Genomic DNA, 14,480 nt, shown 5'->3' on the forward strand with positions numbered 1-14,480 from the left:
ATATTCTTGGCCGATCGCCTTGGTCGACTTTTATATGGCCTCTTCGGATTAGAAAGAGCCTTACCAGTCGACAAGTTTTCGTATAAACGCTTAATGGTGTTCTTAGAAGGAGCACTTCTCACATTTTTTAATGTTTTAAAAGCACGTTGAGTTTTAACAATTGACTTCTTCTGTTGAATGTAAATTTCTACTATTTTAGAGCGCTGTATTGGTTCATGGTAAAAATCTGCTTGGACTGACGCTTCAAACGCGGTATGTCATTAAGTGATGTGACATCTCTGTCAAAAGTTATGGCGTTGCCAGATGGGTCCGTCGAATATGGGCAACCCGGTAGTCGACGTTTTGGTATAGTCCCCATTTAATGGTACCTCCACCGGAATGGTTTCAAATCTTGTGTTTGAAGTTCGTAATAAATACTACAGCCTATGACAGAAAATTGTCTGTGCAGGTCCACGTTTTGGTATAGCCTCATACAATAGCAGCTCCCTATATTCGATATTTTGATGATTTTAATGATGCAGGTCCACGTCGTCGTATAGACCTTAATATAACGGCTACATTCGGTATTTCTAAAATATTAAAAGCATTTTTAACGGATTTCATTTTTTTGAAAATTACCATTCTTTCCAAATGGTGTAGGGTATTAAAAGTTGGGCTCGGAGGAACTTACAACTTTTTTACTTGTTATAATATAAATTTGAAGGTTTTTTGAATAGAGAACCGCTAAAAGGTCCCTTTTTCTCTAGAAAATCTTCAAAGGGTCTTTTTTAATAAAAGCTCTTTAAAGGATCTCCTTTGATTGGAATATTTTTAGTAGACCTCATTTCAATAGTAAACTATTGGACCTCCAAACCTTGTTCGGGTCAGAGGTCTCTAGCTTTAAAGAAGAAGAAAACCTTTAAAAAATACATTTAATGAGTATTTCTTCAATAGAAGAGATTCTTATAAGTTATTTTCTCAATAGGAAACCTTTAGAGGGCTCTTTTTTAATAGAGGGCTCTTTTTCAATAGATAATATTTTGAGACGTTTTTTCAGAAGAACACAATTTAAAGGGACTTTTTTTTTCAATATAATACACTTAATTAAAAAATCTTCTCTTAATGAAATATATATTTTAAACTCCTTTCAATGAGATACTATTCAAAGGAATCTCTCTCCTAGGGGATTTTTTTTTCCTGAGAGAGTTTTCTTGTTTGTAAAAAATATCTGTAATTATCTTTTAATGATTTTCATGGATGTTGTATTGTATTCTTGAAATCGAAGAGATTTAGAGGTCCTTGCCCTCGCTGAAATTTAGCCTGTCAATTATGTCATATTAAAAATAAATATATTTTTCTAGACCTTATTAAAATTGTACGCCATGGGTATTTAATATTCCAATGAAACTCTAAATTGAACAGACGCTCAAGCTCATTTTTTTTAAATATGTCACAATGGGACTAATAAAAATATTTTTTTTTTTGTACATTTTGATGACCTTCGAAAATATTTACAATGCAAAGACATTTAATAATGTCGAAACCTTCAATTCTGTCTCAATAAATATTCCGTAACGTTTCCATTTAGACTGTGTTGTGGTCCTTGTGACATGAAACCGGGGACGAAAGCGAGACAAAAAGAAAATAAAAGCAACAAATGAAAATAATAAATACCAGCTATTGGAATATTTATAAATTACGACGACAACAATAGATCGATATTTTGGGGTCTTGTCATGTCCTGTTAGATTGAATTACAAATTAATTATTTACGTATTTGTGAAAGTGAAGCAACAAAAAAATATGAGAAACATAAAGACGAAATGGATGGGAAAGATGTGGATGGTCTTTTATTTCATGGGCTTTCATTGAGAAATAAATAAATCAAAATTCGTAATGGAATTGAGATTTAAGTTGTTAGTAAGACGTCATCTCTATTTGTGAATAATAAATAATAGCCATAAAAGAAATCACTCAGTGGATCAAGTGGCAAAAATGCCAGGATTTATTTATGGTAAACATGAAATGATAGACTCATAAATATATAATCAATATGTAATGGCGGTGTGTGGGATGAAAAACTTATAAGGATATTTATTAATGTCTGAGCTTAAGAATACACACCGAGCACCACCACTTATTTAATGTGGTATTGTTGCTGAACACAAATAGATTATTTGTTATGAGATATGTCAACCAGTTATACAGACTTAACTATACCATGTTTACGTTAGAACTTTTTGTAGGGTTAACCTACTTTGATAGGATTTATTTGAAGTAAAAGTAATGGGTATGACAATTTAAATCCAAATCCAGTGGGTTAACCCTCATATATATAAACGTAATATAAGATGAGTATCTGACTATCGCATCAATGCCCAGGTGAAATGACATGTAAATAATCTTGAAATCTTAAATATAGCGAAATTGACAAGAGAACACATTATAGGTCTTCTTTGGAAAGAGAGGTAGCTTTATCGGACATATACAGACAAAAGAACATTCAAATCTATTTTATAGAAAGAAAAATCATTTAAAATAATTTCAGAGAAAGAAACCTTAAGTTGTTCTGAAAGAAGACCAGAAGGTCCTCTTATCGAAGACTATGAACTATTTCCAAGGAAAACTAGAAGCCCTTTCAAAAGAAGACTAGAAAACCTTCTCAATAACGGAAGTATGGCCTCTTCAAGGAGAACCAGATGGAGAAGTCATCTAGTCTCTTCCTTGAAGATTAGGTTGTCTTCTTACAAAAGCTCAGATGTTGTCCTCGCTAGGCTTCCATAGGACATCTAATGGAGGTTTGCCATAAAAAACTAGAAGGTCTTTCTATAGAAGAAGGTCTTCTTATAGAAAACAGAAGGGCATGTCGTAGAAGATCAGAAAATCTTTTAATAGAATATACCATCGAATTTTCATAGAGGAGGCCAGTTGAGCCAGAAAAGAAGTAGGGAGTGGCCGTTATGTTATCAGGCCATGCTGAACGAATTTTTGTTTACAAAAAATTAAGAGCAACATTTGATTCCAACATAACGGAGCTTAGCCCCACATCGTGAAGCTGCAGCTGGATTAAAAAAAATTAAACATACATATTACATATTAAACAATGTACAGGGTGAGATAATAAACCTGCAACAAAATCAAACGCCAATATTTTTACACTTTTTTTAAATTTTATTGAATGAAAGCAAAAAATGTTGGAAATAGCATCAACTTTTAGAATAAGTTTAGATTTGTTCGAATTGGTCAAATTTGCCTCGAATTATGGCCTTCAAACGGCCAATGAAACCGTCACGTGCTGCCCGAATGTTGCTATGCGGTATTTTGGTAGATTCCCGGTGAAGCGCTTACCTCGACATTTTGGTGTTTTTTAGTGGAAACCTTGCTTTCCAAAATACTCCAGACACAATTGTCTAACGGATTGGTATCCGGAGATTTTGGTGGCCATTGTGCGCTGGAAATGTAGCGAGAAACCTAATTTTGTAACCATTTTTGAGTGGCCAAGGCTTTAATACACCCTTTAGAATATTTTCGCGATAATATTCTGCATTTATTCTGATGCCACCCACGGTCGATTAATACGAGAGGAGAGCGACCATCGACGGTTACGGCGGCCCACACCACTACCATGGTCGGTACTTGAGTTCTGGTGGCCGACCGAAGGTGCGCATTTTCAGCAGACTTCTTTGGCAAGTAAACACGATCATTTTGTTTGTTTACAAACTGCTGGACAACGAATGTTTTCTCATCGGAGAAAACCAAATTCGGCAGTTCACCACTTTAGGCTAGGCGTAGCAACTCTTTACCTCTTTTGAGTCTATTTTCTTTTTGTTGTGATGTTAGTTCTTGGACTTTTTGGAATTTCAATGGTTTTACCCCGAGCTCATTTTTTTCAATATTTGCCGAATTTAATGTTGCGATATGTTAGGCTCACGAGCCATTTTCGGCCACTGCGACGCGGGTTTAGATCAAGTCTCTTCTTTACTTTACGAACCATTTCTGCTGATTTTGTTATTTTCTTCCGTCCACTTCCTTGACGTACGCTTGTAAGCAATATAATGAGCTGTCACTGGAATAATTTTAAACAGCTGTCAGATAAGTGGCTTAGAAATGATAGCAGTCTGAAGTTGGTTGCAGTTTTTATACCCTCCACCTTGGAAAGGAGGGTATATTAACTTTGTCATTCCGTTTGTAACATCCCTAAATATTCGTTTATGGGGTCTAACATAAAGTATATATATTCATAATCAGCATAAAATTCTAAGTCGATTTAACGATGTCCGTCTGTCTGTCTGTCCGTCTGTCCGTCTGTCTGTCTGTTGAAATCACGATACAGCCCACATTATTTGACGTAGAGCTCCAAAATTTAGCAGAGCTATTTGCATTGTGTCTAGGACGGTTGGTATTGAAAATGAGATATATCGGTCCACGTTCTGGTATAGTCCCCATATAACGGTACCTCCCGATATTCGGTATTTTGATGATTTATGCCACATTTTTTCACGGACTTGTCTTAAAATTGGTATTTGTAGGTCATAGCGGGTCCCTGAGCATGTGGCAAAACATTGCATGTATAGGTCCACGTTGTAGTATAGCCCCCATATAAAGGTACCTCCCGATATTTAATATTTTAGTTTTTTTTACCACATTTTTTCACCGATTTGTCTAAAAATTGGTATTTGTGGGTCATAATGGTTTCCAGCTTCGGTGGCGAAACATTGCATGCATGGGTCCATGATTTGATATAGCCCCCATATAACGGTACCTCCCGATATTCGGTATTTTGATGGTTTTTGCCACATTTTTCACTGATTTGTCTAAAAATTGGTATTTGTTGGTCATAATGGGTTCCAGCTCCGGTGGCGAAACATTGTAATTATAGGTCCACGTTTTGGTATAGCCCCCATTTGCCACATTTCTTCTAATGTTTCTTTTACCCTAAGGTGGAGGGTATTAAAAGTTTGGCCCGGCCGAACTTAATGTTTTTTTACTAGTTTCATCTCACTCTGTATATGACTGTAATGCTTTTCTATCCATAGGTGTCTTGTGAGTGGTCTTCTACACATGTGCAACATGAAGTGTTGGATTTTCATCCAGAAATTACAGAATTTTGTCCCTGACTCTTAGAATATTTTTTTTTCAAGACTTCGACTAAAAAAGTTAATACTGCATTATTTGGAATTTAGGAGTTGTTTTGTTTTGTATTAGGTTTTTGGATGAAGCGCATTATACAACTTCGTTTGTACCAAGTTTGCAATATATGCCCAAATTATATGGATTTAAATACGTTAGGTAAGGCAAGAAACTGCATCTACAGAATTCCTTTGAATAGTTTTCTTTTTATAGATGATTTGTGAAATGTAATCTGTTCATAGATTCATATTAAAACGTATATTACTTTCTTTACAAAGCTTCAATTTCTTAAATCATCGTTTCGTTCATTTTTATATTTCCTTGTTTGCAATTATGAAAATATTTACAAATCGTCCCATCGAATCAAATGTTTCCTCAAACTGTTGGTTGGCCTTTTTTAATTGGTCTAGTTTGTTGATGTTGTTGGTGATTTTATTCCAATTAATATTCAAATTGAGCCAAAATAATGGACAACTAAAAATGTGTTTAGCGTCAAAGTATGAAGATTAGAAACCATCAAATGTCTATTTATGCAAAGAAGAAGAAGAAGAAAAGTTTCCCTTAAAAAAGGATGGATGAAATGTGACCCTGCCCAGAGAATGTCCCTTTTGAGACGTTAGCCTTTTTTGCTCTTCATTTTCTGCTGTTCCTTCATTTTCCATTTAATAACAATTGTGGCCGTTGTTGGTGTGTTGTTGTTTTTCCTACAGCCTTTTTTTATTATATTTTAAGTTGGTATTTTATCGTTGTGTTTCTCCAGCAATTGACTTTTTTTCTTTCACTCTGACTTTGATTTAGCCTTAGACCATTTTTACCCTTCTTACTCTGCCTCTACCTCTCTCCACCCCTGCTAAGGTCGCTTTCTTCCAAAAGCCGTGAAGATTACTCTTTTATATCTCACTTGTTTCTTCTTTTGTTTTTTAAAGAAAAAAAGGTCTTATTTGCATTTGTCACAGTTTCCTACATTTTTTTTCTGTTCTCCTTCTTCTTCATCTTCTTTTTATATCCCTCTTTTTTATTATCAATTGCCACCATTTGTTCCTGAAGGTGTTAAGGTACAACAATGAACAACAAAATAGGGACTTGTCTCTAAGACGTTTTGTTTCCTAGTTCGTCGTGACATTTCAATGTTGTTATTATTGGACTGAATAACTGTGACTGTGTTGCGGCGGGTCTTAAACACACTCTAACTGTCAAAGTGGCTTTGAGCCGGAAGAAATTGCCAGTAAAAGTATTATGCCAATTTATTTAGTAACATGACTAGAATTTCACTTTTCAGTCAATGGATTTGTGTCATTTGTTGCTCTTGAGCTACTGGTGAGGGTGTGAAGAGATGTGAATTTGAGTTAAAAACCAGCATAAACTTTATCAAATTTGAGAGATTTTCGCTGGGGGTTCTATTTGGTGGTTTTCGCTTACGTTTGTTAACATGTAGCGTATAAGTAATAAAATCATGCAAATCTACCACATATGTAACTCATACGTTCAGGTGTTTGACAAAGAGGGAAGAAATTGAATTTAAATTGTTGACTAATACTAATTGGGTGAGAAGTTGTTTGACAACATCTTAAATCTACCATGGAAACCATAAGTAAGAAAGTCATATTTAATTGCGATAATGTAGAAAAGGTTCTGAAATGACATTAACTTAAGTTTAGCTGTGACTTGTTTTTTCATTAATTACACTGTGTAACACACAAAATTATGACGGGGAAATCTGGCGATTTGAAAATGTACATCTTTCACATTTTTGGAATCGGTGCATTTTAGGTATGTAGGGTCTTCGGCAATATTATTCGGCAAGTCAAAATATGCCACAAAATTATTTGTCCCAAAATTCTACTATAGGTCCCAGAATACGTAAAAAGGCGAAATTTTACCGAAACGCCAGGAATTCATATACACTGGTGGCCAAAACTAAAGCAACTTAAATCGCAAAGCCAATAAATGTCCTGTAACTTTTACAAAAATAAACAAATCGTAATTATTTTTCCAGTTTTAAATGAGGGGTTTAATTCACTTTTAAGAAACTAAAAATAAAAATACAAAAATAATTTTGAACGAAAAATAATATGTGGAAAACTAAAATGACCCAATTTTTGCTTGGTCAAAACTAAAGCAACTTTTGATTTTTTATTTTAAAATAATTAAATTTTGGCTAGTAGTCGATAGCATCACCATTATTTTTGATAGCAGCTGCACACCTTCGAGGCATTGAATCTATAACAATTTGATCCTTGGGTGTGCTTTCCCAGGCACCCCGAATTTTTTAGAAAATGTTGTGATTATTTATTTCCGAATCTCGCTTGATCTTCCTATATACTATACTCCAAAGGTTTTCTATGGAGTTTAGATTAGGTGATTGTGCCGGCCATAACAAAACATCAATTTTTGATTCCCGCAACCAATATTTGACAAGTTTTGATACAAGTTTGGGATCATTGTCATGCTGAAACACCCAAATCAGCCGAATATTTTACTCAGCGTAAGGGAACAACGTGATGTCCAACACATCTTTGTAAACAAACCGATCCACAACTTCCTTTATTTTATGGATATGCCTAAGTCCATAGAAAGAAAAACACCGCCACGCCATTTTTGACCCTCCCTCGTGCTTCACTGTACCTTTGCAATACTGCGGCTTGTGTCCTTCATTTTTTGGTCTTCTCATCGTAAAATTTTTCACTTCTGAGCCTTTAATATTAAACGTAGACTCATCCCAGAAATAATGTTTTTTTCCATTGAGCTTAATTCCACTTAATATTATCGTTTCCGAAAGCCTTTTGGATTTTTTTTTCAGATATAAATGGTTTTTTGATGTCTTACGGGTATGCAGACCAGCTCCCACTACTCGTCTACGCACTGATCTCGAGCTTATATCCAATGATTACTCTCCCACCAATCCAGTTGAACTCTTAAATAGTTGTTTTTTTATTTCTCTCACAATTTGTGGATCAGTACGGGCTGAAGTTTTTCACGGCCTTCATCCGTTATAGGCTGTTACTACTGATCCAGTTTCAAAAAACCGACTTAGTATACAGAAATAATTATGAAATCACATAAATATTTATGAAATATTTCTCGGAAATCATTTTCTGTGATATGTAGTTTTGATAGTCACTGATAATTTGCTGTTTTATTCAGGTATTGTAATTGCTTCTAGCCATTTTTAAATTTTTTTTGGGCAGTACTTAAAAAACAAAAGAAAAACACATACTGTTGTAAAAAACTTCTCAAAAAGGATTTATGACAAGCGAAATTGTCGAAGGAAGCAAAAAGCGATAAATACAACAGTAAAAACAACTGAACTTGCAGGAGTTATATGAATGTACAACAGAGTTGCTTTAGTTTTGTCCAAGCCAAAATCGGGGTAATTGACTTTAGCATACATTATTTTTTATATAAAAATGAATTTTGGTTTTATGTTTTAAAGTTTTTAAAAAGTGAATAAAGTACCTTATTTAAAACAAGAAAAACTTTCTCGTTTTCTTAATTTTTGAAAAATTTACAGGGCATTCATTCTCCTTGTAATTTCAGTTGCTTTAGTTTTGGCCACCAGTGTATATTATAGAATCATTTTAGGGTAAAACCGGTACATTGTGTGAGTTTCTGCAAAAATCTCTAATCCTTAAAAAAAAGACGTCAAAGAGACAAATATTATTTAGAAAATTTCTAAGGAAATTAAATCTCTATTTTCATTATATATCAAAAAAATATTCTCAACAATGCTTAAAAAAAAAAAGCTTAAATATTTAAAATATAATTTGGCATTTTTCTTTATTTACAAACCTTGTTTATTTGTGAAAAAAAATAGTTGTTATTTATTATTTATCCTCTTAATTATATTTGTTTGTGTTTATGATGTCCAGTTTTTACTTCTACATAATAATGTATAATGATGAAAAATAATAAGGAAATTCAAAAATAAACGTCGAACGAAACTGGAAAAATTTTTTTGTTTAAATGAATCTGGCCAGAAAGCCCAATAAATCTGTAATAAATATGATCGACATTGCGGTGGTCAGTTTTCTGAATAGTTAATTGGTAACAATTTTTGTTTATTTGTTTAAATAATTATGACATTTAGAGTTTATAAAAGCTTGTGTTTCTTTGCTATCTCTTTGCCCAATTATTATTTCGGGGAGCTGAGACAATCTGATCTAATGCGAGTGGGTCTTTTTCATTCACTTTGCCCAAAATCTTGTGTAGTGGTCTACAGCTATACTTCTCTTGTCTTTATCTATCAGCGAGTACCTTTTCTATCAGTCTTTTCCTACATTCTAAAGCAGGATGTATGAATTTTTTTATTCACCCCTATTTGGGAGAGATGGGTTTGGGATGGGTTTCTTTTTCTATCCTTTCATAAAACCTTGTAACCATAGTACTGTTGAAATGTGTACATTTTTAGATATTTATTTTTTGAGATTCTATGTTGCTAAGACTTATACGTCGGTCCATGGAACATACATAGCTAGATCGACTCACCTCGAATCTATATGACATCTTGGATCTAGAACCATTATTTCAGTCTTTTCCTATCTTCTATAGAAGGATGTATGAATTGTTTTATTTACTCCTATTATGGCGAATTTAAGCGATAAAGGTCTTTCCTGAATTGGGAAGGGTTTCTTGTTCTTTCCTTTCACAAAACTTTGTAACCATAATTGTGTTGAAAAGTGCTAAAATTACCGCACTAAATTTTCCGACTTTCGAGGTTCTATTTATTGAAGTTTTTTCTTTTTCAGAAAGATTAATAAGAAAATTTTAAACTTTTGCACAACAACGGAGGAGGATGTTAGTAAAATCATTCCACAATGGACCCACAACCAATTTTCTGTGCAAAATTATTCCAACATGTCCATATATAAACCCTGGAAACCAACAGTGACCTCAAATTTCAAATTTCAGCTCTATCCTTTCACCCAATACCAAATAAAGTAACTTTTATTAATCATGTCATGTGATTCAAAATTAGTACTATTTAGTAATTTTTTAACAATTATAGTGCGATTGGGCACAACCACCTCCATGTCTTAACCACATACAACAAACACTGACATCTCTATCAAATTTCAGGATTCCGGACTCATACTTTCACTCAATACCAAATTTAGCAACATTTAGTACTTTTCGTATGATTGTTGTTCACTTTTGAAAACCCGTTCCGTATTTCACAACATTAGACACAAATATATTTTTTCACAATACCAAATTAAGTACTATTTAGAACGTTTGGAACAATTGTGGTACACATTTCCAAAACTCCATATCCAAATTCCAGATGCCAACAGAGACCGCGATATCAAATTCGAAGAATCCAGCTTCAGCTTCACCCTATACCAAAATTAATACCATTTAGTACTAACATAAGATACATTTTCAAAAGAACCTCCATATCTTAACCAGTGATGCGAACAGTGACATCCATATCAAATTTCAGGATTTCTGTTCTATCCCCTTCAACCAATACCAAATATAGTACTTTCCAAATATAGTACTTTCCAAAACCGCCCTCAACCACCACTAGCAAACTTACTTTCCAACCTTGTTTTTAGCTGTATCCATAATAGAAAATTGTACCATTCTAAACGTTTAGTAACATTTTAGAGCTTTTCCTCAGATTCGAAATTCGAATTTCCAAAAACCTTAGTTCATCTATCCTGCACTCCATCCGTGACTCTCATTGTAATTTTTTTTTATTCTAGCTCATTCCAATTTTGTAAAATTTTAGAGCATTTCATCAGCTTTGAAGTTCGAATTTCCAAAAACCCCTTAGTACATCTATTCTGCACTCCATCAGTGATTCTTATTGCAAATTTTTGTGTTGTAGCTCACTCCGTTTGCCCAATACAAGGTATTCGATTTTACTACCTTTCTTATCCTTGTATTACGAATTTTCAAAAAACCACACACACTTCTATGCACCCAGACTGACCCTTAGCTTCAGTTCCTTCTGATTTTCCCATTTTAAAGATTTTAACAGATTTTTCCGAGCGAAATTTTAATAGTGCATCTTCATTTCCGGATATAACATGGCGAATACCAATAACATGGCGAAACCCAATCAATTTGATTTTACTACATTTTACAGCTTCTCTGTATTCCTCGAGATATGAAGTTTAAAGTCCTTTCTGTTTCGGGATTATATCTGGTATATTTTTGATCGTAACCACTATAATAAAGTGGGTACTATGTCCGCTTTCAAAACGGGGAGTATGACCGTTTGCTGCATAAAGAAGCAGGGGACTATGCTCGTATTGATTGATTGTAATAAGTATGGATGGCGTAGCCAGTGCTGGAAAATCTCAAGCCCCGGCAGATGGGGGCTACTTAAAAAAAACTATAAAGTTTTGATAAATATTAGTGGAGAAAATCTCAATTTCACCATTTGTATACTCTCCACCATAGTATGGATGGTATATTAAGTTTATCATTCCGTTTGTAGCACATCGAAATATACATTTTAGACCCCACAAAGTGTATATATCCTTGATAAGCATAAAATTCTATGTCGATTTATCGATGTCCGTCCGTCTTTCCCTCTGTGGAAATTATTCCAGCTTCCGAACGAAATGAAGTAGGTTGGTAAAATTTTACTCAAATGTATATTATGTCTGCAGGACTTTTGGTATTGAAAATGGACCATGTAGATCCAAGTTTTTGTATAGCCCTCATACAATGGTACCTTCCTATTTACGGTATTTTCATGATTTTAGCGACATTATTCACCGAAATTGTTTCAAATTTGGTATTTAAAGTTCGCAATGGATACTATAGGCTGTAGTAGATAGAAAATTGTCTGTGCAGGTTCACGTCCACGTATAGCTCTCATATAATGGGACCTCCCGATATTCGGAATTTTGATGATTTTAGCGACATTATTCACCGAAATTGTTTTAAATTTGGTATTTGAAGTTCGTAATAGGTATTACAGCCTATGACAATAAAATTCATAAGCAGGTCCACGTCTACGTTCAGTCTGTATATAACAGATTTCATTAAAGTGGTAATTTCCGGATTTTTTTTTTTTTTGAAAATTCTCAAGTTCCTTCCAAACGGCCCGGCTCGGCCGAACTTAGCTGTTTTTTGACTTGTTATCACTAATATCTTCGCAACTACAAGAGATATCAGCATATTTGGCACCATTTTGGAAAGGCAAGAGTATTGACTCTAATGTAGTATGAAGATATTATCTCATTGTAGATCCTTAAACGTTTCCGAAAAATAGCAATTTTTTGTATTTCTCCTGAACGGGTTGAAAGAACCCCATAATATGACCGCTAATTGGATAGTTATTGCCATAAGCTTTAATTTACATATCAACTTTGTAGTCCCCATTATTATGGGGATTAAATCCGTATTCCATTATGGGATCTATGATCGAAAAAACGGTCATAACGGTCCCCATAATTGTAATGGGAATTATGTCCGTGGGAACCTGTTTGTGCATTAACAATTCTCCAATAAATAGCAATTTAATTGTGAAAGGTGACACATACTGCTACGTACACATTTCCTTAGAACAAATGTAAAAGATGAATAACCAATTATAAACCTGTAAAGAAAGCCTTAAAGTCGGGCGGGCCGACTTTATGATACCCTACACCACTTTCCTAATTTAATAGAGCTCCGCATAACAATTAAAAGTTTTTATGGGAGAATTCAATCATACACGGTATGATTATAAGTATAATTTAAAATTCAAAGTAATAAATATGCCGAAGCATTTGTATCTTTTAAATTCGGACTTGTATTGCCCATTTGGTGCACCAAAAATCAAATTAAGATATATATGGGAGATATATCCAAATCTGAACCGATCTCGATAAAATTTGGCAATGATATTTCTGAGCTGTATTTGATTTATTTCCCTGAATATCGTTGTTACGGAGTGCATATTACGGCTGTGGGTAACAAATACAATAAATCGGATGAACAATATATATGGGAGCTATAACTATATCTGAACCGATCTTCACCAAATTTGGCATACTACCTTCTAGACTAAATTCGGTCGTATGTGCCAAATTCCATCCCATTTGAACAAATATTAGACGTTTGGTGCACAATAAATGGTAAATCGGACGAAGTTATATATGGGAGCTATATCCAAATCTGAACCGATCTCGATAAAATTTAGCAAATGTATTTCTGAGCTGCATTTGACATATTTCCCCAAATATTGTTGTTGCAGAGTGCATATTACGGCGGCGGTGGACAAAATTAACAAATCGGATAAACAATATATATGGGAGCTATAGCTATATCTGAACCGACTTCGATCAAATTTGGCACACTTATTTTCATGCCTAATTTGGTTGAATGTGCAAAATTCCATACTATTCGGGCTGATATTTGACGTTTGGTGCACAATAAAAGGCAAATTGAACGAAGATATATATGGGACCTATATCTAAATTTTGACCGATTATCTCCAATTTCAATAGGGTTCGTCCATGGGCCAAACAAATGTCGTTTGCAAAATTTCATCTCAATCGGATAATAAATGCGACCTGCATTTTGTTCACAAGAATACATGGACAGACGGACTGACATGCATAAATCAACTCAGAAAGTGTTTCTATGCAGATCATCAAAAGGAACTATGGGTCTATCTCGTTTCCTTTTGCCTGTTACAAACAAATGCACAAAGACATAATACCCTGACACCTTGTGGTGTAGGGTATAAAAATAATAAGTTTCTCTGTGTAAAACCATTGGTTTTGATTTTCTATATTTATTCGATTTCGAATTTTCAAAAAAAAAAAAAAAAAAAAAAAATGTAAAAACGTACCTCTAGCTAAAATGAAGTCTATCACATTCATTTAAATTTTATTTTAACCGACCAAACCAACCGTCATTTATCATACAAACCTCCTTCACATAAAATTCATCACTATTGTCATCGAATAGAAACAATAACGTCTCCTGCTGTGCACTAACCCCAACACCCAAACGGCCACCACCCACTACCCCCTCTCTTTTGTTATTGATTGACTTTAATAATTGTACTGTACATCAAAAATTTACTGATGCATGTGCCGGAATTCTGATTGGATTTTTTGTTGTTCTACTGCTCATCCTCTGCCCTCTTGTGCGGTGCACTCCTCCATAGGCTGCTGTTAGCCAACCTGCATAACTTTGAAGGCATACCGCCCGCCTTCATGCATATTGACATACTATTCAGCAAAAATTGAAATTGTTGACACAACAATTGAACTGTGGCTTTTTTCTCTCTGTCTCTGCCTATATATGAAATGATGGAATAGTCTTTGTATGCAGATATACTTGCCTGCATGCATGCCTACATATAGGCATATAATTGAAAAAACAAAAGCGAAATAGAAAAAAATGGAGGAAAAAATCCCAAT

General features: G+C 34.3%; 1 protein-coding gene across 10 annotated transcripts in view; it reads left to right on the forward strand.

Moving 5' to 3' along the window:
• Positions 1-14,480, forward strand: part of LOC101901213 (uncharacterized) — a 363,731-nt gene that overhangs the window by 37,099 nt on the left and 312,152 nt on the right. The gene's annotated exons all lie outside the window — the stretch shown is intronic.

Source organism: Musca domestica, unplaced genomic scaffold (genome assembly GCF_030504385.1).
Source record: "Musca domestica strain aabys unplaced genomic scaffold, Musca_domestica.polishedcontigs.V.1.1 1, whole genome shotgun sequence".
Lineage (NCBI taxonomy): Eukaryota > Metazoa > Arthropoda > Insecta > Diptera > Muscidae > Musca > Musca domestica.